The 27,500-nt window shown below is 38.7% G+C and overlaps 1 protein-coding gene and 1 long non-coding RNA gene across 2 annotated transcripts in view; one reads left to right on the top strand and one right to left on the bottom strand.

The window, feature by feature from the left end:
- The window catches only part of ARHGAP15 (Rho GTPase activating protein 15), a 332,236-nt gene that overhangs the window by 272,523 nt on the left and 32,213 nt on the right, over window positions 1-27,500 (top strand). The gene's annotated exons all lie outside the window — the stretch shown is intronic.
- The window catches only part of LOC114060855, a 50,352-nt gene continuing 49,109 nt past the window's right edge, over window positions 26,258-27,500 (bottom strand). The window contains exon 3 of the long non-coding RNA XR_003571983.1: window positions 26,258-26,775. This is a non-coding gene — a long non-coding RNA (uncharacterized LOC114060855). The remainder of the gene's footprint in view (window positions 26,776-27,500) is intronic.

Genomic DNA, 27,500 nt, shown 5'->3' with positions numbered 1-27,500 from the left:
CCTTTACTGCCATAATATCTACAAATCTGTATTCTTACTAACTCCACTTAAAAAATGTCTATAAGAAAGAATTAGGTGTTTTCAGTGTTTTTGGAGCTTTTCTGTATATCAGTACTCCTGAAGAAAAGTAAAAATTCTCTTTTCTTCAATATCTTCTCCACTGCAGATGATTCTTTGGCTACTTGTGCTAATTAATTTGCCTGGTCAGTACTCAGCTGCTAGAAAATTTCCCTTTTTCTTCTTCAAGTTGTTGAGAAGAAGGGATCATAGTATCTGTTTTTCAAAAGTTTGAATTATTAGCATGCAGGACATAGGTGTACATTACAATTAGAAGGAATGCTTAATAATGCCAAAAATAACCAACCTGATTCCCACATATTACCATGGTGATTATGTCCTTGGTCCAGCACTAAAGACTCCTTAGTCAGAGCCTTGAATTTGTTAAGTAAAATTAAGTAGTCCAAAAACCTACTTCTGGTAGATAATGACAAGTTGCCAGTAACAGTTCATGAGAATTTAGTAATTTAGCTCGATGTTGCAGGCAGAATGAGTATCCAGAAGGTGCCACGGACTCCTCATGCTTATGTTATTTTAAAGCTTATGTGGGAAAAAATCCATAGCAAGCTTAATATTCATTTTCCTGGATGCTGCCATTTGAATTAACATCTCTATTATGTCGATGGGGACAAAATTTTACAGTACTATGTGTTAGGCAAAGCACTTGCTCTCCACCTTCAATTTCCCCTATAAATAACTTTAGATATGGCCATACTCTTAGAACACTTCAGATATGACCAGAGTATCAGGAGATAATTCAGGACATTACAGAATCTCAGAATTCTGCTTGCTGGGCTGAAGCTGGATAATTACTGTCCATACAGCTTATATCGGACAACTTATAAACGATAAATGGAAGGCCAAAAGACCCCTGACCTAATACTAATTTTGTTTCGTAGGATTTGGAAAGTAGTCTGGGTTTTGTTTGTTTTTTTTTTCCCAGGACTTTGTCTAGTATTACTGGCAAGTCATCTTGTGGTATTTTGGATGAAATATGCACTTCTGAAGTGTGCCCAAATGCTGCTATGAAGTCAGGTTCAGCCACACTTAAATTACTCAGTACCGCAAATAGTTCTATTGATTTTCTGGAAGATCAACAGACGTGGTTCAACAGATTGTCTGCAAGTAAAATTGTGCTTCATGTGAGTAAGGTGGTAGAAGTGCCAATAACTGAAACACTTAATCACCTTATTTACAGAATTCAAGCAGCATGGCCATACAAACTTATTCCAGGACTTTATCCACCAAAATGATAAACATCTACCCCCAAAATCTGTTAAAAAATATTAGCAGGTAAATGTGTTAGTTGATTATAAGTCTTAAATGAAATAGTTTTTTTGAAAAGTCTCAGGCAGAAGGCTTGGAAAAAAAAAAAAAGTAATTTGTCTACTAGTTTTCTGTGCAGGGACGTCTGATATCCACAGAACAGGAAATATTTAAATATCCACTAGTCCTTCCAGATCTTTTTAGCTGGAGAGAACTGCATAGACAGAGCATCTGTGTAACTGCAATTACAAAAAAACCCCACTGATATTCCACAAAGGAAAATTCCACCCAGTTCCCAAAGCTGCAACATCTGTCTCTGGTTTGGAAGGCTTGAGTTCAGGTCTTTGATTTTCTCAGCAACAGGTTGGAAAGATTACTACGCTGGAAAGATTTTTTTCAATGAGGTCTAGTGATTATGCCTTCATTTCAGTTCCTTATCTCTAATATGAATTTAAAAGGTGTCACGTAAATACTGTAGATAAATAGGAGATTTATTGTTTAAAATGCACACACAGAGGCAGATGTGTGTGTGTGTGTGTGTGTGTATATATATATATATATATACTCTAAATAGAAATCCTTCTGCCAGAATTATGATTCTCCTGCAGACAGTTTTCTCAATGAATGTATCTGTTACTGCTGTGGGTTTCCCACTTGAGGCAGATGAACAGAGGAATGAGATTAATAAAAATAGTAGTGCTGAAAATCTGACTTGCAGGCTTTCGAGTGGAATCCACAACCTGATATGTCTCAGGTCCCCATGTGAGGAACAGAAAATGTGGGATCCACATCTGCCACCAGGTCTCTGGAGAAAGGTGAAGGGAGCCTAAAAGAAAGATGGACAGGGACTATTTACAAGGGCATGTAGTGACAGGACAAGGGGGGATGGCTTCAAAATGAGAGAGAGCAGGTTTAGATTAGACATTAGAGCAAAATTCATGCCTATGAGAGTGGTGAGGGCCTAGCACTGCTTGACAGAGAAGCTGTGGCTGCCCCATCCTGCTGTCCTAGCTTTCGAGCATTTGATTAGTATATGTGGCTTCAGTCCTGGCAATTCCCCCAGGATCAATCTCCCCAGACACCTGAGCAAAGTAATCCCTCATCTCTGGAGCTCAGGCTCTGCAGCTCTGGTTGGAAAAGGAAATCAAGAATTTCTCTGCATGGGGAGGAGTAGAGCCATAGGCACCTAAAGTTCTTCGAAGGGCACAATCACAACATCTAATTAGCTTATACACCTTCAGGGATAGATGGCAACCGAATAAGGCTTTTCAGAATTTAAGTGCCTAGACACCACCCAAGGTCCACATTAGTACTCATTTAATTTTTGTTTTTTTCAAGATCTGGATTTTTTTTTTCTTTGATTTCTCTGATAGACCATTAACACTTTTTTCAAATTATTTCACACATATCCTTTCGATATATCAATTAGGGTCTCCTGGTGCATGCTAAGCAGAATTCTCAATGTCATTCCTATCAATCCTACAATGTTATGTGTTACCCTACTGTATGGAAACTGAAGATGGTTATTTAGCATCTTACACATGATAGAGTTTTGTAACTTCTTTTGGGTAGGAAATTTGTTAGATAAAAAATTCGTTATAGTTTTGCTGGTCTCTGACACTGTTCTTTACTGGCCTTGTCTGACAAAATCTACGAAGATAACATAGCAAAGCAATAAATTCATCTCCCATGGCAATAATAGACTTTTTTTAGACCCACAAAAGCTATCATCAATTGTCAGTCCTCTCCATGTTGGTCAGTTGTCTTCATCTCCAGCATGGCTGGCATCAGTAAAAAGGGTTTTTTTCTGGGCTTTGGCTCTAGTCCTGCTTCAGAAAGGTGCCCCAAGAACCCCCCTGCCTGTGTGGCTAGAGAAAACATGTTGCAGAAACTCACATCTATCTGGGCAATAATCACGCTTCGGTCTTCAGCAGACCATAGCAAATTTTGCACTGAATAATGTAACTTCTGAGGAATTTGCACAGAAGCTGTCTGCACCAAAATCAGGGGGAAAAAAAGACCAAAAAAACCTGTGTCAGGAGGCAATAAACAAATCAAGTCATCAGTACATAATCATGACCAAAGAACAGAGCTACACTGGTTGAAAAAAAATAGTGCAGCAAGGACCTGCTCTGAACTACTATGCAGTGTTATGAAAATAGTAGCTGGGAAACAGAAAGGAAGCAAATACATTCATTTATTCTGACAGTCATAACATCCTTGTATCATCTTGGTGGAAAGTTACAAAAGATGTCTAAAGAGATTTTCAAAAGGCATCTAAAGAAACCTCACTCGAGGCTTACAAAGAACAAGGCTCAAGGCCAACTCGTCTTGGAAAGACAAGTCAGCATATTGCACTGCAAGAAATCCATGACAGTCTCTTAACATCATCACGTAATAGGTTCCTGAGAAACCAAATCTTATCAGTCTCTGGCATTATGCAAATTTCTGTCATAATCTCAATCTGTGGGCTTCGAGTCCTAATCAAACTGCCTTCAGATTCACAGTTGGCGAGCCTCCTATTGAAATTGTTTTCCTCTCCTCCATGTACTTGTCCAAGGAAGTTTTGGGGCTTGGCATGGCATCAGAAAGCCTCAATTTCATGTGAACATGGTGATTTATAAACAGATCCAAGGTCACCACAATATATTTCGCATAATTAATACATTTTTGTCCAAATAAATATCAGAAGACAGTAGAGATCAATAAAATAACATGAACAAAGAAACAAAAAAATGTGTAGAAACAAGAAGTAATCAAAAGTTGAGGTACAACTTTTTAAAATATTCTAAAAAAGGAATGATTTTATGGGTAGCATAATCTCAAGCATATCCATCCATGTAAATATATGAATATGTATGTGGTATATATACTCTCTCAAGCACAATAACACTAAATAATAATAGCATCTCAATCATAAAGTGATACTAGATAGTAGTATTAAATCCACTTTTGAAATATTTTTGAAATCTTATCTGGAAAGTTGTGTGAAATTCTGATTCAAGAAGGATTAACTGATATATGGAAGAGAAAGGAAAAACCCTCACATTTTAGAAGAGATGCTAAGATGGTATAGGAGACAGAGACACTGAAAGAGAAAGCTTTTAATAAGGGTGTTAATCAAACACATATAAAACGTGTATGTGATCATCCTGAATGAAACCAATAAGTTAATAAAAAAGTAAAAATTATGCAAATATATTTAAGCTGTAACATTCCCAAACATTATAACTACCATATTCTAGCACAATCTCCACTCAAATTTGAGCCAGTAAGAAAGAACATCTCCACTGAAGATGTAAAAGGAGGCTGTTGTATTTGCAATAGCAGCAAACTGATAACTAAAGAGGTTCATTCCAGGCTCTTTGTTCTCAGGAGGTGTCAAGGAACAATATGTCCTGGTAACCTCCTAGTTCTTTTTCAATGACCTTTTCTTCACAGTTGCAAACTGTTTCTGCTCAACAGCATTTTTAAATAGATCTTTTCAGATCTGTAAGCAAGCGTTTTAGGAGGGAAAAAAATAAAATTAGAGGTCATGCCTTTGAATAGATTTTTTTGTTTTGAGGTGGAAAGTAGCCTAACTAAAGAAATTAAGAAATGATAAGAAATAAAGGGTATTGGAAAAGAATGAGTAGGTAAGTTGTTGTAAAGGAATTGAAGACAAAATCTACACCTGAAGGTTTAGCTCCTCTGCAGGGCTTTTCTCTGTCCATAGAGAGCCTGGTTCTAGATTGACTTTAGTTTTTACGTTTCTACACATGAGCCTCTGCCTTTAAAACAAGATACATTGTGATATTTACTAATCCTTTTTTTTTCTGATAGCACACAATTCTGTTGGACTAAAAAAGAACACTTCACAAAACTCTTAGATGTGCACTGAAATAACCTTTTAATTGGATTTTCCCCTTTGTGAACTTTACCTAACACAGTGTTCCAGTGACACTGTCGAATGGACAAATATTTAAATTATATTTAATGGACAACATTTACATTTTGAGGAAAAGAGGAAACTCTGAGGAATCTCACTGAAAGGGTTATACCAGTGATGAAAATTGCCTCAATATTAAAGGGACAGAAAAACTGTTTAATTTGCTCTTGTAAATATGGTGGAGGCTTTCCAATTATCATCAAAGGAAATTAAGAAGTTTTAAAGGAATCTGCTTTAGGATTTTGCTGTCATGCAAAAGTTTGCGTAGGAGGGACATTTTCTCCCCCAGCTTAGTCTTTTTTGTTATTATAGTTATAATTTTTTTAGCATAGCAGAAATTTTATTGCGGATGCCTGGCCTGTCTCTTAACTCATGCTAATTATATTCATAATTAAATGTTAAACAAGAATTGACTAGGCCAACTGGCTTGCACAGGTGTTTGTGATATGAATGGTTTAATGCTCCCGCAATAAATTATTGGATACAAATCCGCAGTAATCTGCACAGTGAGAACCTTTTCCGAGAACTTTGATGTACATGGAAGGTCCAGCATTGTGCTTTGAAGCTGGGGCTTTCAAATAGCACTTACAAGGCAGTTTTATGTCAAAACTGTGACTTCTCCTTGATTGCACAAATATTAACCAAGTTAATAGTTTTTTTTTCTGGGCTGTTACCTGCCATGGGATGAAGGTGCTCAGAGCATTAATGTTTAGGGGAAGCTGGAGAAGCCATTGGATGCTTGGAGAAAATGTCACCTGATTCACTTCAATCTACAGAGCAATAGTTTATATTTGTAACTGATGACAGATTAATCCCTGAGGCTCCAGTAACTCTCTGTAGCTTTACCCTGATTGCTGGTTTTCAGAGGATGAAATCAAACCCGTTTAAATAGAGAAAGACATAAGTTTCAGTTTATTCCTTTTATACTTACTTTTAGGACATGTGTAATTTAAATTTCATCTGTGGTTAAGAGAATCTTTTAAAGGGAAAAAGCACTGGCACAGGCTGCCCAGAGAAGTGGTGAAGTGGCATCCCTGGAGGGATTTAGAAGAGGTGTAGATGGGGCACTTGGGGATATGGTTTAGGGATGACCTTGGCAGTGCTGGGCACGAAGGTTGGGCGTGATGATCTTAGAGGTCTTTTCCAACCTACGTAATCCTGGGATTCTCTGAAAGAAAGGGCAGAAGGAAGAAGCAAGCCAACTTGAGAGTTCGTATCTGGGTTAGCATAAGTGAGGGTCATGGAGAAAATCGAGCAGGGGAGAATGGTGAAAGAGAAACTGAGAAATCTGAGCAACAGCACTGGGCAGAAAAGAGTTGGGAAAAAGATAGAGAGGGAGCTCTTTAGTGACTGTGACAAGATCTCTGTAACCTGGAGTGTTTGCAGGAGGCAGGGGAGAGGAACTTCTCGTGAGGGTTATCTGGAGCTCTTGACAAAGTGAGAATTGGCACTCTGGGTTCGAGGGGAAAAATGTTTCACCATGCTTGTGACTGAAGCTTCCACTTGGGGAAAGTAATAACAGGAGGAGAGGCAGACTATAATGCCCCAGTTACACAGTTTCAGAGGTGCAAAAATGGAAGAAATGAGTGGGGGGAAAGTGGAAAGAGAAGACCAGGAAGGGAGGGAAAAGGAGAACCTCCAAGAACAAGAGAAAGGGATGCTGAAAGTCAGCACCCATGGTGCTGGGCTGTCTTCCCCTCTCCATACACCTTCCTACTATCTAAAAGTTGCTGCCTTCTCAAATCAGAGTAGCACCACACCTCTCTGTGTGGTGGCACGTTGGATCTGAACCAGCATTATAATATCTTGGTGTAAAGAAATAACAACTGAGTTGTTCTCTGGTTCTCATCACATGGATATCTGAAGGCTTAGTACACTATTTGTACACTATTTGAAGTGTACTAGACTACTATAGCTGCAGTATTCAGAGTAGGTACTAACTTTATGGAGTATTTCTGTGTATCCTAAATGCTTCAAACAACTGAGCTAGAAGAAAGTGCATAGCCTTGGCCTTCAGACCTAGGACTAAGAAAAACTTTTGGAAGAGAATCTGGTAGATGGAAAATTAAGTAATAAAGGCCTTGTTTTTTCTGTCACTTTACCACCTAAGAGCAGTAATCAGTAAGAAAAGGGTTACAGTTGCTCATTTTTTTTCTGAAAATGTTCTAGCAATGGTTTGGTATGGAGAAAGAAAGAGGAAAAAAAAGGTTCTGAAAGTTCCACGAAGTAGGCAGGCTCATGAATCAAGTCATGAATCATAAAACATCCTCACAGTTTACCATAATAGCAGAAATACAGGTTTGGAAAAGGAAAACTATGTGTTTCTAAAGGGCATAAAAAACCCCACAGCAATTCAGCCAGAATAACAACAATAGCGTTATCTACAGAGTGCTCACTGAATTTCACAGAATTTCAGAGAAAAGTAAAGACACAGGTTGAAATCAGGCCCAGATTGAAAGTCCAAGCTCCCCTTCCCTGGAGGGCATCACTTGTCACAGGTCCTGCTGCTCAGTGTCTCTGTTTTGAGAGGATCTGTGTCTGCCGTGGAAAGTGCAATTGCAAACTGAAATACTTTGGGAAAGTATTGATGTCTCAATGTGAGGGTAGTCTTGTGTTCTTACCAAGGCTGGGCCAGAGTTCAGAGTTAATAGGATTTATAATGTCTCTTGAGGGACACAAATTGTGAAAAGTAGTGCTGGAAAACTGGGTAATGTGACTGTGGAAAAGCATCCTCAGCAGCTGTACTCCACCAGCTGTACCAGATAACAGCTAAAAGGGAAGTCAAGTAAAGTAAGAAATAGTGTGGGAATGGAAACACTGAGTAGTGCTGCATATCCTCCTCCTATCAGGGAGTATGTGGCCCTGAGGCAACAAGAACTCATTGAACAAAGAAACTCACTGCACAAGAAACTCCTTGAACACAACTTTTAAGGATGTTTATTTGGATGCAGAAGTTGCCCCCAATTTTAAAATAAAATACAATTTTTCTTGCTTCCTGGGGAATCAAACTGTTACCTTTGACTCCCTTCTACACAAAATTCATCAGCCTGGTAACCCGTGTGATTATTGTTACATTTTGGCCTCAACACTACTGCTTTAATTGCCTGGGATGTCAGTACATCACACAGATAATCTCACTGAGATCAGGAATTCACCAACAGCTCATGGTCTGACTCCTTCACTGTTAAACACTCTTGCACTGGGAACAAAATAAAAATTGCAATTCAGGCACAAAAGTTCTTCACCAAGATGTACTTAGATGGTCAGAAAATCAAACCATGTGTTAATCACTCATATAAAACAGAAGATCTGAGGCAAACAGAAAGGTGGGACTCAAAAAGGTTTTAGAACCCCAAAATGTGACTGAGAACTAATCTGTGTAAGCTCATATGAAACCCCTGGTGTTTGTAGCTCGTTATCAGGAGTGCCCTGGTGAGCAAGGAAAATATTTTCCAAGCTGGCACTTCTAACATGTCATGTAAGGGGAAAGGGCTGCATGTACAGAGAAAGAGAGAGGTGACCAGAACTAAAACCCAACCTTATTTGCAGGGTATATCTTATCTCCACACTCCTACAGGTGACAGTGAAAGTAAAGAGGGGCAGAGAGGAAATTGCCCTGGTACGTACACAGTTTCCTACCCACAAGGAGGGCAAATAGAGTGAGTACACAAGCTACAACTTTTTTCTTTTCCTCCTTTTCTTTTTAACTTTTCCTGTTTTGTTTCCATTTTCATCTCCTTTCCCTTTTTCTTTCTTTTATTTTTTCTTTCCCCTTTTTATCTTTTTCTTATCCCTCTTCCTTTCCATTTTCCCTTTCCTTTTTTTTCTTTTTACTTCTCCTTTTATCCTTTTCTCTTTCCTTTCATTTTTTTTTTTTTTTCCCCCAGTTTCCCTTCTTTAATTTCCTTTTCAAACAAAACCAAGCTGGGAGAAGCAGGAAGGTTTGCCTGGCAGGCAGGTTTATATACGCTTCTGCAGCTCCAGCTCTGGGCTATCAAGTGCCACTTCTAGAACAGCCTTTTCCTTGGCTCATGTTTGATTTGCATCTTCATGTTCACATGCAGCCAGAACTAACCTACACTCTCTGCAGCTGAGGTTGGTGCTTGGTTTTCTTTATACCACAGTTCAGGGCACCTTTTGAGGCCACGTTCCTGCTTGCAAGCTTAAGTGTATAAGCATGTAAAAAAAAAAAAATTAGCCCACTTCAGGGATATAAATCCTCCACTGAGAAAAATATTAAACCGTGATGAGAGTAACCACTTTAGGAGATGTTCTTAGAATTTGATCCAAGATCTATGTTTTTGCTTTGAAGCTGTCCTTTAGTTCAGATGGTATTTGTGAATCACTGCCTCGGAAGAAAAAAAAAAAAGGGGTCTTTTGGCACATGCTTTAGGCTGATGACAGGCAAAATGAAGTAGATTCTGCCTCAGAAATCTCCAAAAATAATCTTAGGTTTGACATAACACACCATGTCATGAAGTGATATAAGCCACATAAGCACAAAGCAGGCTTTAAATTTAAAGAAGAATAATCCTATTTTCAGATAGGATACTTTCCATCCATTTGGATAACAAATATCTGATGCTGAATATAGGCATGTTAATGTTGAGGTCCTTTAAAACCTGCAGATCCTGGTAGCTGGTGGTTGTGGCAGCCTTCTTTCTACCTGCACTATCTGATGTTTGCTCAGACTATCCACTCACACACACACATGCACTGAAGATTTCTATCTGGAAATAAAGATCTGAGTATTTTTTTTTTTTTTTTTTACTGTCTTTAACCCCTCAGCACCAGTGATCTGGAGTTCCCGATGCTAAAGAGTGATGCAAAATGCATTAATGCTTAGCACTGGGAAATCCCAACTCCTGGTGCCAAGAGGTTCATAAATATAGTAATGAAACCTCTTGACTCAAAGTGAGCACTATTTAACAGAACAAGCATGAACAGCCTTTAGGAGATTTTGCAGCTGGATTTGTTCCACTGTGTCAGGGCTGAACCTCCATGATAGTAGTTTTAAAAGACTGTGCATGGCTAAAAAAAAAAAAGGGAGTTTAAGGAAGCCAGGCAGACAAAAATTAAAAATAAATAAATCTGTGGAAAGGAAAAGTAAATACACCACTGTATCCCATACCAGAAAAAAAGGGCATCAAGATCCCCCACTATGAATTCAGTGACAGATGTCAAGGTCTTTGGGAAGTGTCCACCAAGCTTTATTTTGCACATGTTCCTGAACAACTAAAATGAGTACTTTGTGTGATAATTTACTAGCAAATCAGTATCAATAAATCAGAATCATGTAAGCAGTCATGTTTATTATATCCTTGTTGCTTAATATTCATGATAGTAATTTACTTTTATAGTACAGTTTCATGTTATCTCCTCCTTTGCTGTAACTTTGAGACAAGCAAGCTGCAGAAGTAGAAGGTCAGGTAACCCTTTGAAGACTGTAAAAGTTCATTCTCTTGGAATTTGCCTGCTTAAGAGGTTGGTTTTTTTTAATGCTTTAGTGGCTCCTTAAATTATTTATACTATCATTCCTAACCTAGCATTATTTATTTAGCACATATCACTGCGAAACGATAGTTGCAAAACAGTATATGGATACAATCTCTATAAATGAAGAATCAAAAATTCTAGAACTGCACAATTGAAAATGTTCAGGAAATCCGCTCTGTATTTTAACAGAAACTCCTGCTTTTCTTCTTAAAAAATTAAATTATGCACTTATTTAAGATTTCTTGATGCTTTGCAATGGCAAGAATGCACAGAAAGTCATGTTAGGGGTTTTTTTTTAATGTTAAAAAGAGAAAGAAATTTAATTCTTAATTCACCAAGGTGTTTTGCTGTGTTTTCTCAGACTGAATGGAAGGAATTGAAATTCCCACTTCAGATCACTTTTCCCTTCAAGATAAACACAAAAGGTGTTATAATCTAAGTAGAAGTCAGGCCCAAACATGTAAAACTTGTTAACCAGGTTGGCAGTAATAGAGACAAGAGATTTTATCCATGGAACATGCAGAGTACAAACTACTACAACTTCTACCTGTCACTCCTACTGAAACACCTCTTTACTGACTAAGTAATTTAAGACCTGGTCTTTAATAGTGCATTCAGATTTAACTGAGTAGGACTTTTTTTCTTTCTCATTTTCTTTTTCAGTTAAAAAACTGGATTTCAGCTGAGCCAGTTGAGGTGCAAGGACCATACTGTCCCTTTAGTGTAGTCGTAAAGCATGATAAGGTTTAATGAGAGAGCAAAAATTTGATGTAGATGTCAAGATCTTCTCTATTATCTGTAAATCAGAAATAAGCAGAATTCTTCATTTTCTTTGGATTTATTTTTTTAATATTTTTCTGGGCTGCTGATCTGCTTCACTATTTCACCTCAGACTGAGTTTACATGGCAGAATCATTCAATATGTGAAACTCTTCTGGTTAAAGGCAGTCTATAATTACAGAATAGCCTCATTGGTATGTCCCCTTTTCTTTCAATTAAGGATGAGCTTTTGATGAAGCTGCATTGGTTACTGCACATAATCAATTGTTTCTCATCTAGGAACATATTTTTCGTTAGACAGGAGGTGGAGGCCACTCAAAAAAATATTACTGATTAAATGAATGAAGTCTAAACCTACCTCATCACAAAGATAACATCTAAAAATGCTTCAGGTTTATTTATGGCAAACAAAAAATATGACTAGGCTTCAAGAAATGATGAAGATAAGCAGACATAAAAGACATTTTTATTCTAAGTGTAAACTATCATTAAATGTATTTAGATTTATACCCTATAATTATTATGATTGTAGCAATTAATCAATCAACTGATTAACATGTAGGGTCAGCAGGACACAGTGATCTTATCTTGAAGCTTGAATTAATTAATTATTCCTTACTCTACATTATTATTTTCTACTTGTGTATGTTTTCTCAGTGTCCCTATTGACAAATATATCTTTTTTTTTTTTTTTTAACATGATGCATTGAGTCGAGCACAGGAAGTCACTGACGTGCATTTACTAATTTGCCATCAGAATTTCAAATTAATTAAAATATTTTTAAAGCATTGCATAATTTTTAACTACTTGTTATATTCTAATTAGCAAGGTTCAATTAAATTGTTTTCAACGTAGCAACTTAAGAGCTCTCATCTCTTCAAGTGGAGTCAAATTCAGCGGGTGTACATTGTTGCAATGATATAATTCAGTGTTCATTATCCCGCAAGCCAGAGAAGTCTTTCTGAGCAGGGTTGTTTGTTTACCATATGTGGCACTTAGAGGATTTCCCAGTTCCACAGGCAATCCTGCTGTCAGGAGTTCTTCCTGAAATTTGGCTACATTTTAATTTGTTTTATGCAAAATTATTTTAGGCCCCTGCCCATGGGGGTTGGAGTTAGGGGATCTTTAAGGTACCTTCCAACCCAAACCATTCTAGGATTCTATGGAAAATATCACTTCCAATAACATCTTCTTTGTGCTGACAATTGTCTCCATGCAGTAGAATTTGCATCACCCTGAACTTTTACTGGCTCCAGAGGAGACACCACCTTATCCTTCATGTTTGCTTCCTTCAGGTGTTAGCAGTTCCTTGCCATTCCTCTGGCATGCTCAGTCATGATTTAACTGAGACCCTTTGTGTCTCACCACATACATTTTTGCTTCTATCACAGCGTTCGAGGTTGGGTTTTTTCACTTAGTTTTAGGGGCTTTTGGCTTTTGTGAGTATCCTGACCATTTTCAGTGTCTTTCTCACACAAACGGGCTGCAAAGCTGGACAGGACTCATCAGTCAAGGAGAGGTGATTCTGTTTCCCTCCCCACCACAGTCAGGGGCGCCACTGCAAATATTGTGACTGGTTTTGTTGCTCCACACTCCCTCTTGCACCATTGCTGTGTCAAAGCTCCTCCTGGTTATCAGCCTCATGTTTGTTTGACATTCCTGCTTCTTAAGAGCTTGGTTTAGGGGTTTTAATGTTGGGGGATTTTTTCTATCTATCTTATGTTCTCTTATCTTTTTCTTCTATTCCATAGTTGCTAGTTTAAAGCAAGCCTAGTAAGCCCTGGTGGTGCTGAAGAAAGACATGAGTGCTCTGTCCAACAGCACCCAATTCAGTGGGTTGTCCCAAAAAACATTCAGATGCTCTGTGCTTGTAAACCCACATTTCTGTGCTATCACCACCTACTGATCTACACTTTGCTTGTGCTTTAAAGAATAAGAATAGAATTTGTCTGCATCTGCCTCTCCTCACTTTTTTCCCTGTGGGACATGGAATGGCCAGCAAGACTGTGGGCATGGTGTGTCTCTGGGGCTGTTTTAACCACTAAAAACAGGCTGCCACCACAGAAGCAAAACCATACAGGCCCTCCCTTGTCCTGCACTATAACCATCAGCCCCATACATGTCTTACATGCACTAAGTTATCTTTTCCTCTTGGGTTTTTTTTCGTAATGCAGAGCTGAAACACCCCCCAATGCTGTAATCCTCCTCGTTTCCCCACATTGGCACTGCCATCACACTACCCAAAAAGAACATCAAGCCTAAGTTTGGAGGAAACTCCATAGCCCTTCAAATATCCCACTTTCAGGCAGAAGAGGGACAGGCACTTTATATACCTCCCAGTGGCCTTTGGGAAAGTCTTCCAGGAGGGCCTGTCTCACCTTTCCTTTCCTTCTGGGCCCTTCCTTCTCCTCCTGTTCCTCTGCCTCCTGCCATAACCACCCTACAGACATGTACAATGCAGTTCTCTTCTTCATGTCTGATTTTTCCCCCCTTTTTATTGCAGTCTGTAGCACCCTACTGCAGTGAATCCATGTCCTGATTAGGGCTGTTGAGTTCTACTATTATCTATATAATCAAAAATAAAAGAGATGCTAAAAGCCCAGCTGCCGGCTCTCTCACTGAGCTTCTCAGAGAAGTTCATATCCCAGCCTCTAGTGGTTTTATTTTTCCAATTTTAGTGCAGGAGATAGCAGTAATAGTAGTAGGTTTGGGGGCCCTAAATAGAAAGGGTAGGAGAAGCAGTTATCATCAAGCTTTAGCTTTGAAATGTAAACTTAGCAAAGACTTCCCTGATGAAGTATACATATGGAACTACAAAATGCCACTTTTTATCCATTTGTTTTCCTGACCATAACCACGTTTTCACACTGTCAGCATTTTCATTAGAAGCTCTTTTTGTCAGAGGTTTATAACGAGAATGTAAAGATTTGCTATGGGCTAAATCTCAATCCAAGAGCAAATGTTTATACCAATTCTGAAAACAATCAGCTTGCCCATTTGTAGTTATGCATGTGTTCATCATCTGTTACTGCTTGTCCAATGCTCTGCAACTTCTGGAAGGAAAAAGAGACATCTGGAGGGAAAAAAAAAAGCTATCCTGCAGATAGCACACTGTATGTTCTCCTGAGTTATTGAATAAGGTACTACAGAAATGAAGCTTTTCAGTCAACACAAATATTTTTTTTTTTCCTTGAGCCTGTCAAATATGCTGCAGAAATATTTTAATGTATGGCTTGGCTTAGACTGGTCTCCTTTTGTCCATTACTTGCATGGAAGTCGTGTTAAAAATTCCCTGGCAATTATTCACCTAATGAACCGAGCCACTTTTGTGATGCCAGTCACGATGAATTCTTTGAAAATGTTTTAGCTTATCTTCTGGACCTGAGGGTTAACAGGGTTTTCCTGTCTGTCACTTCCACTGTGTATCAGTCATTAAGTCCCACAATGTTCTGGGGTTGAGTTAAATGTAAAAGAAAATTTACAGACGTTACCCTTCTCTGGCTGTGTTGATTTGAACAAAAAGGTACATGGAGTGGGCACGTATATAATGACATAAAGATAAATTTTCACACATAAAGAAGCCAGTTAGAAGCAGTCTCACAAAATTATTTTTGTCTGTAAGTGTTGCCTGAGCACAACATGACTCAAAGTTTATCTGAGTAAAATTCAGAAATCATGGTATCACAGAATGATTTGGATTGGAAAGGAGCTTAAAGATCATCTTGTTCCAAGCCCTCTGCCATGGGCAGGGACACCTTCCAATGAAGAAATAAACATAAACCAGGTGCTAATCTGAAAGTTGCCTCAATTTTAACTCAGAAGGTGACGAAGGTTGGTTGTAGAGCAGTTCAGGGAGCTTTGTAGTACTTAGTATTTACATACAACGCTCAGTGCTATAAGTATTTACTTTATAATAGCATTAAAGTGATACTTACAACTTTAGTGAGCAGTTTATACATTAACACCACAATGAGTGAGTGCTGGAAAAGCGACGGGCAGGTTGAGGTGTCGGTGCTGCCGTGTCGTGCAGCAGGACACGACCACCTAAGCCTGAGGCTGGGAAGGAAGCCCAGAGAGAGATGTTTACATCTCCATCAGACTCTGGGAAAGCATTTTCTCTGAGGTTCCTCTGCTGTTCGTGGCTCTGTGTGTGTTTGCAGCCTTGGGTCAGTTCAGGCTGCTGGACCTGCTCACGCTGAGGCTGCCGAATCTCTCCCTGTGCACTGCCCAGGATCTCTGAGCACCTCACTGAGGATTGGGGGCCTCATCATGGTTTCTGGGAACACAAAACTTCTATAACTCCCACCATGTAGCAAACAGTGTAAAAAATGGGTGTTTTCCCGTTTTAAAAAGTTTGGTCTATTCAAAGAAAAACAAAATCCTTCAGGGCCTTACCCCAACACGAGGCTCTCTTAAGTAGAAAACTCCACTGCAGAGCCATGTAGCACAGACAACACCTCTAAATTCACCCAGAAAACCTCAGGGAAAAAAAATTTCTGACCCTCCGTGTTTCTCCGTTGATCACAGTAAAAACTGAGTCACCTCATCCTAGACATAAGTCCATCTCTCCATCTCCAAACTTAGCACCAGCTTGGCTGCCTTTGCTTCTAAACTGTAATTAAAGCAGTTTGAAAAGTGTGTATAGACCAGCCTGTAAAGCCATCAGGGAATTTATTTTTTTCCTTTGGCAAATAATTCATGAACAGTTATAACTCGTTGACAAATCATTGTGCAGACAATGAAAAGAGTTTTTTCAGGATGGTCATGAGCACACATCTGGTATGAATGTTCTCAGAAATATTTCTCCACAGTGCCATGCACAGCCCTTTTTGGTTTTGGGTGATTTCAAGTGAACAAAAATGCTCACCTGTATATTTGTGAACATGCCGGCTCATCAGCAGATCTGCTTGGAAAAGAACAAAAAAAATTTAAAATCACAATATATTTTTTTGTTTGTTTTTTGGCTTGACTCACCCAGCTCTGCTTTCATCCAGGAAGCTTAAAGAACCTAATTAATTATGTGCTAATTAAGCTTTGAAAAGTCACTGTGAGATTGTAACATTAATATAAATATTTCACAGCAAGTAAACTGAGGCACACTCATTAATTTGTGTAAGCCAGGTCCCAAAGCAAGCAGTGACAGCAGCAGCACTCTCCATCCCATTCACCCACTCTATAAACCTTTTTGCTCTTTCCAAGCTTCACATCTATCTAGCAAGGGTTAAAACAAGATTTTGAATCCTATACAAAATCTGTGCAAATATGTGTTCTGCATAAATCTGGGCCACAAAATTAATATACTTGTATACATTTTCCCCATCTGCTATATTGCTGACACATCCAGCTTGTAGCCCAGAATGTTTTAGAGAAGAAAGGGCCATCTCTGTGTTTAGTGCAATAGTTCAAGTGGAGTTAGAGACTTATTGGTGCACTCAGGCTTCTCCACTAAACACAGAAAGCAGCTTGGGGTACTTAGGAATTTTTCTTCCAAAAATGCCAAACCGCTGGGTGTTGGTGGGGAAAGAAGGAGTGGTGTTATTTATATATATATATATATATATATATATATATATATATACACTAAATTGCGTATTTAGGGAAGAAATATATTTCTCTTTGTATTCTTTTACTCTTGTCAGATTAAATTAAGTATTTAGTGAAGAAAAAAGTTTCCCTTTGTACTCCTTGATTCTTGCCAGCTATTATAATATATATGTTTGACTGTGCATGTGTATGCATAACACTCATAAATTTTCCATTAAAAAAAAACCAAACAAACCAGAAAACATTCAGACAAGGGTAAGGTCATCTCAAACCTCCAGGTACTGTAGGAGTAATTTTAGGGACTGTGACCTGGGCGAGGCATCTCTTTTCTAGTTTGTGACCCCATACTCCCTCACCCCTGCTGTATGCTTGTAATATATTTTCCTACATCAGGAGGTAAAGGAGGTGTTCCCCAGAAGAAATAGTGTAGGAATGCTTTGCCCAGAAGTTCAGAAGTTGTGCTGAGAGCTTTATTGCGTGTTAAGAGGTGGTGGAGCCTGTCCGGTGTCCCGCGTTCCCCTGGTGCACCCACCTGCCTTTGCTCCAGATGCAATCAAAGCGTGTTTTCCAGGAGGTTGGTTACATATCCTTGGGAGGGATGTTGGCCTTCTTTTATTCTTTAATTCATTCACCATACCAGGTTTTTATTTTTCGCCTTGTTTTTCCATAGATGACCAATATATTGTGCAGTTTTTAATTTCCTGGAATTTCCTGTTCCCAATTAAAAAAATAGCTGTACAGTCACTTCCTTTATTTTTTTTTTAAAGGCTTTTTTAACACTCTAAGGGATGTTTGTGCTAATTAGACCTAGGGTATTGTGGCAAGTCCATCTTGTGAGTTTATGGATGAAAAACTGAGGTCTAGCTGAGCTGATTCCAGGTCATAAATTGAGAAGAATCAGTGTGGCAGCTTTAACTCACCAAAAGGCTCCTCTACATGTGGGAGTTATCCAGCGGCTTTAAAGTTGTTTCTTACTCTTAGAGCCATGTAGCTTTACTGTGACTTTTGAGAATGGGAAAAAAAAAAAAAAAACACAGAAAATCTGCACGTACAACCTATTTCTTGATCAGTTTGTGCACTGTGAGATATCTGTGCTTCTTGTCGTAAATAATAATGTGTCTACTTCCACTATCCCAGGTTGCTCCAAGCCCTGTCCAACCTGGCCTTGAACACTTCAGGGATGGGATAGCCACAGCTTCTCTAGGCAACCTTACCACCCTCACAGCCAGAAATTTCTTCCTGACATCTGATCACAACTTCTATTTCAATGATATCAAAGTCAGACAACACCAATCAACTTTCTTTTTCAGAACAGACCTGTTCAGTTGTATAGGTAGTCTCATGTTTTCTCCAACAGCCTGATCTTAAGCTCTACCATAAGTCACCTAGAAACTGAAACCCTTAAGAAAAAAGGTGATGGTAGTTATATTTATTTTAATTATATATATTATATATATATATCTTTATATATATATAATATATATAGTTAATATATATAATATATGTAATATATAATGTATATTATACAAATTATATTTTCTTTTAATGTATAGCCAAATAATACCCGCACTATAATAGGGTGGGTGGCAGGGTTGGATTACACTTCCCGTTCTTAAGATGTCCTCTTATTTTTCATCTTCGGCACATCAGAAATTACCACAATTACCCTGTGAAGTGTAATGACTGGGTAAGTTCCACTTTTCAGTTCACCGTAGCCAGTTACTCAGTCATCTCTATTGATACAGCAACACTGTCTTCCACCAGACAGCGACCTCAATATTTGTCTTCTCCACACATTAGGCTTTCCCACATAGAAGCAATGCATCATATGTTTATTTGACTTCTGTGGCTTTTGCTGGTGACTCACACTGACTGACTGCATGGTGGTGCTTTTGCAGGCAGCAGGAGAATTATTTTATCACTCTGCGTAGTAAATCCCATGTCCAGTAAAACATGAAAAAAATAAGGTTCTTCACCTTACCCATATGTCAGATAATATGTTTTTGCTACTGAATAAGGCCTTCACTCTGCGATTTTTTTAAATTTTTGTTTTCCTTTGGAACGTGAGATATACTTGAGGGAAAGATAAAGACTGACAAGCAAAGAAGAGAGTGAGACAAGGAAGTTGGGTGCAAAGAGAATTGGGAGGATTAGAGAGAGACTTGTGCAAAGACAAACAAGATATTTTGGGTGCAAATTAGTGATTTGCTCGCTTTTGCATTTTGAGACTTGCATGATGGTTATGTACATGAAACCCTGGTGGATTTTTGCAGGACTCTTCACTGAGGAACACAAGCAGGTCTGATTCCCTCTCACAGAGAACAGTGACCCATGAAGTCCAGGAGATGATTTATTAATGCTCCACATCAGATCTCCATGATGAATGACCATATCAAACCTCATTTTCAAGAGGCACCATCCTGGACAGGAGATAACTTACAATCACACACCAAAACATTCCAAGGGAACCCTCCCAGCCATACTACCAGGCTCCAGGGAGCCAGGGAGGTCCCACAACTCCTCGTCACTGCAGCTCTTCCCACTGATGCTTATTAGTTTATTTCTTTCCACTTGGGCAGATCTCTGGGTCACCAGTTACTTTGATCAACAGGGAACCTTTATAGATTTGGGGTCCACAGTGCTTTTAAATCTCCACTGAAGACATCCACAAATTTGAAATGGTGGCTGGCATGTTGTAGAAATAGTGTTTTCTCTTTCTTTTCCTCCCTCTGCCATGCCTTTATCTATTTATAATAAAAGGCACTGAACTGAAATGAGAAACTTCTATATAGGTCTTGGGTGCTGTTATTCGACTTCTGTGGAAATCAGTGGAGAATGTTTCTTTTCCACCTTTTCATACTCTTTTTTTCTCACAGCCTAGACCAAGGTCATCTCAGCTTTGCTCCATCTTCTCTCCCCTTTGGTTCAGTCCTATTTCCAGCTGTCCAAACTACACCCCTTTAAAACTCAAACAAATAATACAAGGAAACTGTCACTATTTGAACAGCCTTAAGTAGCTTTTATGTGCCTTAAAGGGAGGAGCGCACTGAGCAGGGGCTTCATTACCTTTGTGCATGACTCTGGGTACACCTTCATCATTATATCATCACTTGTCATATATTCATTGTGAAGATCAGGGAGAAAACAGGCTTTTGTATACTCACTTCATCCTTCCTTGTGTCCTTTTTGTATGCTTCTTCCTCACACACTGCTTGCACAGAGGAGTCCACAGAAACAGAGGCACATGGTAAAGTGGGATTTCCCTTCATCCATTGCTCCAAGGAGAAGAGCAGAGCGAGCATTTCCAGTGAGGACACAATGCACCTTTTGCTCTGCTCTCATTTAAAGCATGCATGGTGCAAAACCAGGTTAGGCACCCAGTGATGTGACTTTTTCCTTTTTTCTGTTTGTCCTTTAGACTTGCAATTTGTAATTGGAAAGGTGTGAAGATGAGACACCAAAAACAGAGGGAGGAAGCCAGGTGCACAAGTTCATGTGCCATCTCAAAGAAAGAGGGAGCTTAAATCACAGCCAACTGGGAAATTTGGGTGCACAAAGTTCAAACTAATAGTAAACTATCCACACACCATTTTTTTTGGCAAAGCCAAGACCCCCTCCATTTGTCCAGAGTCGTATAGTGTGTGAATGGTTTTGCACGGGAAATGATTCTGAACTTTGCAAATAGCTTTTATTATAGCTCCTCTGTGACACTGCTAGAAAGCAGATTAGATCATAGCTCATTTCTCTTTTATTATTCTGACAGTGATTTCATTTGTTCAGAACTTCCATTTCGCCTTTAATATCTCATATGTGGTCACATTTTGGGAGCTCTAGGATGTGTTGGTTCTGTGTGCAGTGCAACATGTCTCTCACCTTAGCCAACTCATTACAGAGAAGCATCCTCCCTAAATAACAAATATTAACAAACATGTATGAACTTCAGTTGATACAATTCCCAGTTCATTTCCTGGGCTACATCACTGCCAGGAAAGGATCAAATAAAGAGCCTGCCTGATCCCTAAAATAAGGAATGTTAGTGTGGGAAAAGTCCTTTGTTTTATACCTACGAGGGGAAAACATATTAAACCCTAACCATGCAAAGATTAGAGCAGAGAGCCCTCAGCTAGAACTGCAAAAATAAGAGAGTTTGATAATCCAAAACGAGGAATTTAGCCAGTCATTCTCTCCTGCAGTACATTCCACTTCTGCCCTTTAAAGTCAACTGCTTCAGATGGTCTCAGAATGGATGTGGCCGGCCTCAAAATGAGGCCATTTTAAGACTTATTTGATTTTTTTGTTCCCAGCAACATAAAGTCACTGTCCCATGGTTCTTTTCCTCCCACCTACATGATGCTGCCAGGGAGGCCTGACCCAGGATTAGGTCCTTCCCATTGGTCTCCAAACATTACAGCGACCCTTTTGTACCGTCGGTCGTTGGGATTGCCTGGAACAGCCTCCAGCCCGCTCTGAAGTTATGTTGGGCAACCATCCAGCAGAAAGCTGTTCAGTAGGAGAGCCGAAAGGTCATTTTAGCACATATAATATGTTTCTATCCTAGTCCATGGATGGTAATTAATGATTTAAGCCTGAAAAACCCAGCTAAAACTGAACGCAGTAGAAATAAATACCAATAACCTGCAAAAAAAGAAAAAAAAAAACTAACAAAAAACCCACACAATACACACACAAAAAAACCCCAAACCAACAACATTTTGCAGGTCTAGAAAGGATCATTACAGTTAACTAATTTTTGGAAGTAGTATCAAAGCAAAAAAGCTCTGCAATTTTATTTTATGCATGTTCAGCTGTGACATTATGATGCTTTTTTCCCCATCTTACTTCTGGATCCTTTACCTACAAAAGCCAGCTGAGGGTTTTGGTGGTTTGTTGATTTTTTTTTTTCCTTTGGATCACAGAAAGATTTATTTCTGTGACTGCAGATATTTTAAAATATACTTTAAATGTTTCCTATTATTCCCTCCTTCTGCTCTCCACACATGTTAAAATCCGCTCAGAGCAAGGGTCTGAGCGAAAGGAGCTGGAAAGGGCTCTGTCCTTTTTCTGGGATTGTTTTCTTTGTGAACCTGTAAGTACATTGCATTTGTGTGTGTGTATGTGTGTGTGAGTGTGAGTGTGTGTGTGTGTGTGTTTGTGTGTGTGTGTACATGCACAGGCTTAGTCCTCAGGTGGAACTGTGGTTCCTGTGCTTTCGTTCTCGAAGCTGTTATTCTGGAAGGGAATGGAGGCAGCTGTGTTTACAGCTCAAGTCTTGGCATACATTTACCAGAATCTATTATTCATATCGTTCAGTATCAGGGAGAGATCTCAGGCCACCTGTCTATCTGACAAATTCACCCTTTTGTGAGCTTTCTGTTCATAGCAAATTATGTTCACATTGATGAATTGAGTTTTTATGAGCATTGCTAACTAACATTCTCACAGAAGGCCAGGGGCAATAGACTGCAAGTGTTTCTGGTCCACAAGTAAATGTTAAAAAGAAAAAACTGCCAGTATTTAAAGACAATTTGCCATGGAGGGACAGTTAAAATATTTGGCAAAGCCTTGATATTTATAAATTCAAGAATGTCAATAAATTATTACAGATAGTACGCTTGTCAAAAATAAAAAATTAATAATAATTCCATACTGCCCCCTGTGAGTGTGGAGGGCTCTTTAGTATTCTGTGTGTTAACAGGTAGATAGTGATCAGAGCTTTTACCAAATTCTTACCAGGGCTTAACACAAGGTGGGAACCATTTGGTTTTGCAAAGTGGATCTTCCCTTGAAAATTGTGCTGTAAAGCACAGTGAAATGAACACAAAATGATGATTTACCTGGTCTTTTCATCATGGAGCTGATGCATACCCAAGGAACCCCTAGTCATGGGATCAGCTATAGATTGAAAGATCTGTAGTTATAGATCCAAATATTTCCACAACAAGAGATTATTGTCAAGATGTGCTGGGACAATTTTCCCCATGAACACCCAAACTCTTCATGCCCCTTACACAACCCTTTGGTACTGGAATCCAACATCAAGGATGGAGTGTGACCCACCTCTGAGAGCAAAAGGGAGTGAGCTGGGTTACCAACCTGCAGATACAACCTCCAAATAAATAAATAATCAGCTGCAGCAGGTAAATCTATTTACCATGATGCATCTAGGGCCATTTAATATGCCTTAGAGCACCTGAGGCACCGCATGAAGTGTCCCAGGAGCTCCTCACTTCTTGGCACGGTTGGAGGAATAACGTGGATACAACAGGGTAACTCCCCGACATGGTTAGCTGCCAGAATCTAAGTGGCTGAATCCCACCACAACTGCCACAAGGATGCTCTTAGGAACCCAAAAAAAAAAGAGGATGGCAATGACTGACGTTTCAGTGAGAGACCTGGCACTAATAGCCGTAAATTTCCAAAGGGGAAAAATAAAGCTAAAAGGGGGAAAAAAACAAACAACAAACAAACCAAAAAAAAAACCCAACAAAGAAACCACCTTTCAAAGGCATAAAATAATTAAAAAAAAAAAAATTTAGTTTTGAGGGAAAAACGATGCTTAAGGAGGAGGATGCAGAGGAGAAAAACAGGTTGGTTGGTGCGGTGAAGCCACCTGGCCGCGGGCGCTGTCCCACCTTGGCCCCGTCGCGCCGGGACGCGCGCGCTCCGCGTTCCCTCCATCCCTTCACACCCGTGGCGGGGCCGCCTCTCCCGCCCGCCCCGCTCCTCTCTCGGAACGCGTGGCAGCCCTGCCTGTTGTTTTGATAGGTGCGAATGGAGCGGCTGCCCCTCGCGAGCTATATCTGCCGGTTCCAAATCTGTACCGCCGGGGAAACAGGTTGCGCAGCGTGGCCTGCTGATCCGCGCCTGCCTGGCCAGTAGCTTGGACATAAGGAGCACTGCTGTTGCCGTCTTCCGAAGTTTTCGAGCCGAGGCAGAGGGTGATAAATGCGGTGGGTTGCTTTCAGTGTATCAGTCAAACCGCCAGTTTGGGAGACCTTTCCCGTTAGGAGCCTTTGGGTTTTTATTTCACATGTGCCAATCAGGTTGTCAAAGCGCTTGGGTAGGGCCCACCACCATTTTGTCAACTGGAAGCGCGGCGTGAGTTTAAGGAGCGCTGAAATAGCTGAAAGCCTGTTCCAGCTGGCCATTCCTTAATGGGAGAACATTGTTCTGCCTTCCCTGTTTTAACCCGTGCGTGTGCTAGGTATCTTCATCAGTGTCAAACAAATTTGTAGGACTGGTGATTAGTTGCCCAAAGAGCATAATATATGCATTATTAATTATAGAAGGTAAGTTTGGCTAATTGTCATTTCTATACAGTAGCACTGCACGACGATACATTTTAACAATCTATAAATAATTGATAATTTTTTTTCTTTCATCTTCCTCCCTAGTTTGCATAAAACTAATGACTTGGTAAATGTTACTCACTTCAAAATATTCCACTGCTCCTATGAAAATTAAACTAACACTGTAACCTTAGCAAATAAGGAGATTTTTCTTCTTATTGTAGGTTAAAAAAAAAAAAAAAAAAGGAGGAAATATAATACTTCCTCATATCAAAAATCTAAGTCTGTGAAAGCCAAGTGAAAATCATGCATAATATTACCAAAAAAAAAAAAAAAAGTGAATAATAAGGGGGCCACTAAAATAAATAAATTTGACTTTTAAAGGATCAAAAAAAAATTTACGAAAGTTGTGCTTTTACTTTATTCTCTAAGTCTTTAGAACGGTCAGAAGCGGTATTTTTTAAGCTTTAAACAGGATAAGACTATGACACAGACACAAAAAGATAGATCAAGGAAGGCTTCAGTGTGAAGTGGTAGTATTTTCAATACTTATCAAATAACTGCATGCATAATCCCATAAATCAGGTTAGCTGAAGACTCCAAATTCTTCTTAAATGAGGTGTTTGGGTATAGTTTCTGGCTGCTTTGTTAATATGATTACAGTACCTTGCTGGTTCCTTGAAATGAAGGATTTGCCGCAGTAAAAGTACAGGCTTTTTCTGAGTTCTCTGTTATTTCTACAAATCCACAATCTGTCAGTCTACAGTGTTATTGCACTGAGGCTTTACTCTCTAATTTTCAGTGCAACTGAATCCATTCCCGGAGTTATTGATGACACTATAATTTCACATTTATTTGGTGTGGACTAGGCTGTCTGGGGAAAAAAAAAAAAAAAAAAAAAAAAGAACGAACCCCAAACTAAGTATTGCCTACAATATCAATATGTTGTCATTTAAACCTACATAGATACTTACATATGCTTCATTATAATAATAATAAAAAAAACAGGTTGTAAGGACTGCCTCTGTGACCTTTTTTCTCATTTTAACCCTACTGATATGTCACCCATGGCAACCTTAAACCGATTTTAATAGAGTCTATCCTATTATTCATTTAAATTGAGGTGCAAGAGCACTTAGACCAGAGAAATTTGCATTCAGCAAATGGGGATTTGATGAGCAAAAATGATAAGATATATGTTGTATAACATGCCCTATTTTGCCAGCAAATAAACAGCTCTTGAAATTGATAAACTTCAGAATATTTTATCTTCAAATGTTTATACATAAATGATTAAAATGCATTAGCAATTCTGCTTTTGAAAAAAAACATATTGGGAAAACAACACAGTTGTGTTGCTTAAATTTGTAATTAACAAATTTATTACTAATTCTGTTCAGTTCTTTAATATGCTGCATTCCTGAAGAAGAACATTAATACACAATGGCAGAAAGAAGCTAATTTTAAGACTTTGGAGAAATGAATGTCTTTTAATGCTGTGTGTTTCTCTTATCTACATGCCACATTATTGTAATAAGTACATTCAGGAATAATTTCTTTTCAAATATTTTTACAAATCTTGCTCTTATTTGCATGCAAGTAAGTTGTCAGCTTAAATCTTTGAAATGCAAAATATATCTCATTTCTATATTTCATCAAGGAGCCTTTCATGTTTAATAAATTACAACTTAGATCCTCCAAGACTTTGTTTTTCATTAACTAAAAGCAAAAGGATACATTTAAAATCTTAATCACAACCTGCAAGGGTATTTGCATGTTGCTGATATTTGTCTTGATGGGACTTTTAATATTTGCAAACTAATCAGGACACCAAGGTTATACCAATAATTTCTTCAGACAATGAAAGTTTCTGTATTTTAGTCTTTATTAGCAGCGTGTGCAACTTGGATAAAACTTTAAATGCCTCAGTCCTGGTGTGATATAAATATCCATGTGGATGGCTGTGTGCAAGGCAGGGCAGTGTTGCTGAGCCCCTGTAAGTGATGCTCAGATGATTTTTACATCTGGATTAGAACGGTGGCGATGATTACTGTTTGATCACGCGTTGGGCAGGATCGTTAACACGACAGAACAAGTTAGGTAAAATCCCTCCACCCCTTGATACCGAATAAAGACTTGCATCCAGCAGGAATTGATGAGCATCTGTCTCCTGTATGATTTGACCCTCAGTTTAGCCTGGAGTTTTAATAAACATCCGAGTTCATCTCGCAGAAGGGTCTACTGCTGGTCTCTGTGTAATAAGGTGGGTCATCTCATCTTATCAGAGACAGAAATCCTGACAGCTGGCACTATTTCCTGATCCCGGTGGTCCCTGGGGACAACAGCAGTATGGTGTTACAGAAAAGGCAAACTTTTGCTGAACTTGCTGCTCCGAGACCCTCAGTTAATCTTTTCTGAGAAGTCAAAGATAAAAAAAAAAAAAAAAAAAAAAAAAAAAAAAAAAAAAAAAAAAAAAAAAAAAAAAAAAAAAAAAAAAAAAAAAAAAAAAAAAAAAAAAAAAAAAAAAAAAAAAAAAAAAAAAAAAAAAAAAAAAAAAAAAAAAAAAAAAAAAAAAAAAAAAAAAAAAAAAAAAAAAAAGGAAAAGGAAAAAAAAAGAAAAAAAGAAAAAAGAAGCTGAAACAATTCAAAATATGCAACTAATATCATGTAGTTAAACTGATGTAGCATGCATGTTGTTTTGCAAGCTAACAGGTTTAATATGGCTTTGCTTTAAGATTCCCATCAAATTTCATTTTTATAGAGAAATCTCTGAAAGCAGAAGGGGGTTGAGGGAGGGTGAGGTAAAAAGAAATAAATCATTGTAGTCTCAGGAACAGTAATCCTTGTTGAGGATTTTGGCTGATTGATATAAATAACATCGTCCCCGCCATCTGTCCGAAGAGGGACCTTTCCAGTTAGTGTTAAGCTGCAACGGCAGAATAATTAATGAATGGTGTCCTTTGTGCTGGTAATAAAGACAAGACAAATTATGTTATAATCCAACTGCTGCTCATTTGTCACAGCCAAATAAAATGTCAAATAAAAGTGAGGGGGGCACTGTGTTTGTTTAATGGACTGCAAGCTACCTGTTCGTATTGTTGACAGACAACTATAGTGCAAGTTGTGAATGTGGAAGGCG

This window comes from Empidonax traillii, unplaced genomic scaffold (assembly GCF_003031625.1).
Source record: "Empidonax traillii isolate 1590-97213 ecotype Southwest subspecies unplaced genomic scaffold, ASM303162v1 scaffold294:size1087701, whole genome shotgun sequence".
In the NCBI taxonomy this organism is placed as follows: Eukaryota; Metazoa; Chordata; class Aves; order Passeriformes; family Tyrannidae; genus Empidonax; species Empidonax traillii.
Note: the sequence above shows the minus strand (reverse complement) of the source record. Positions and strands in the feature narration are given on the sequence as shown.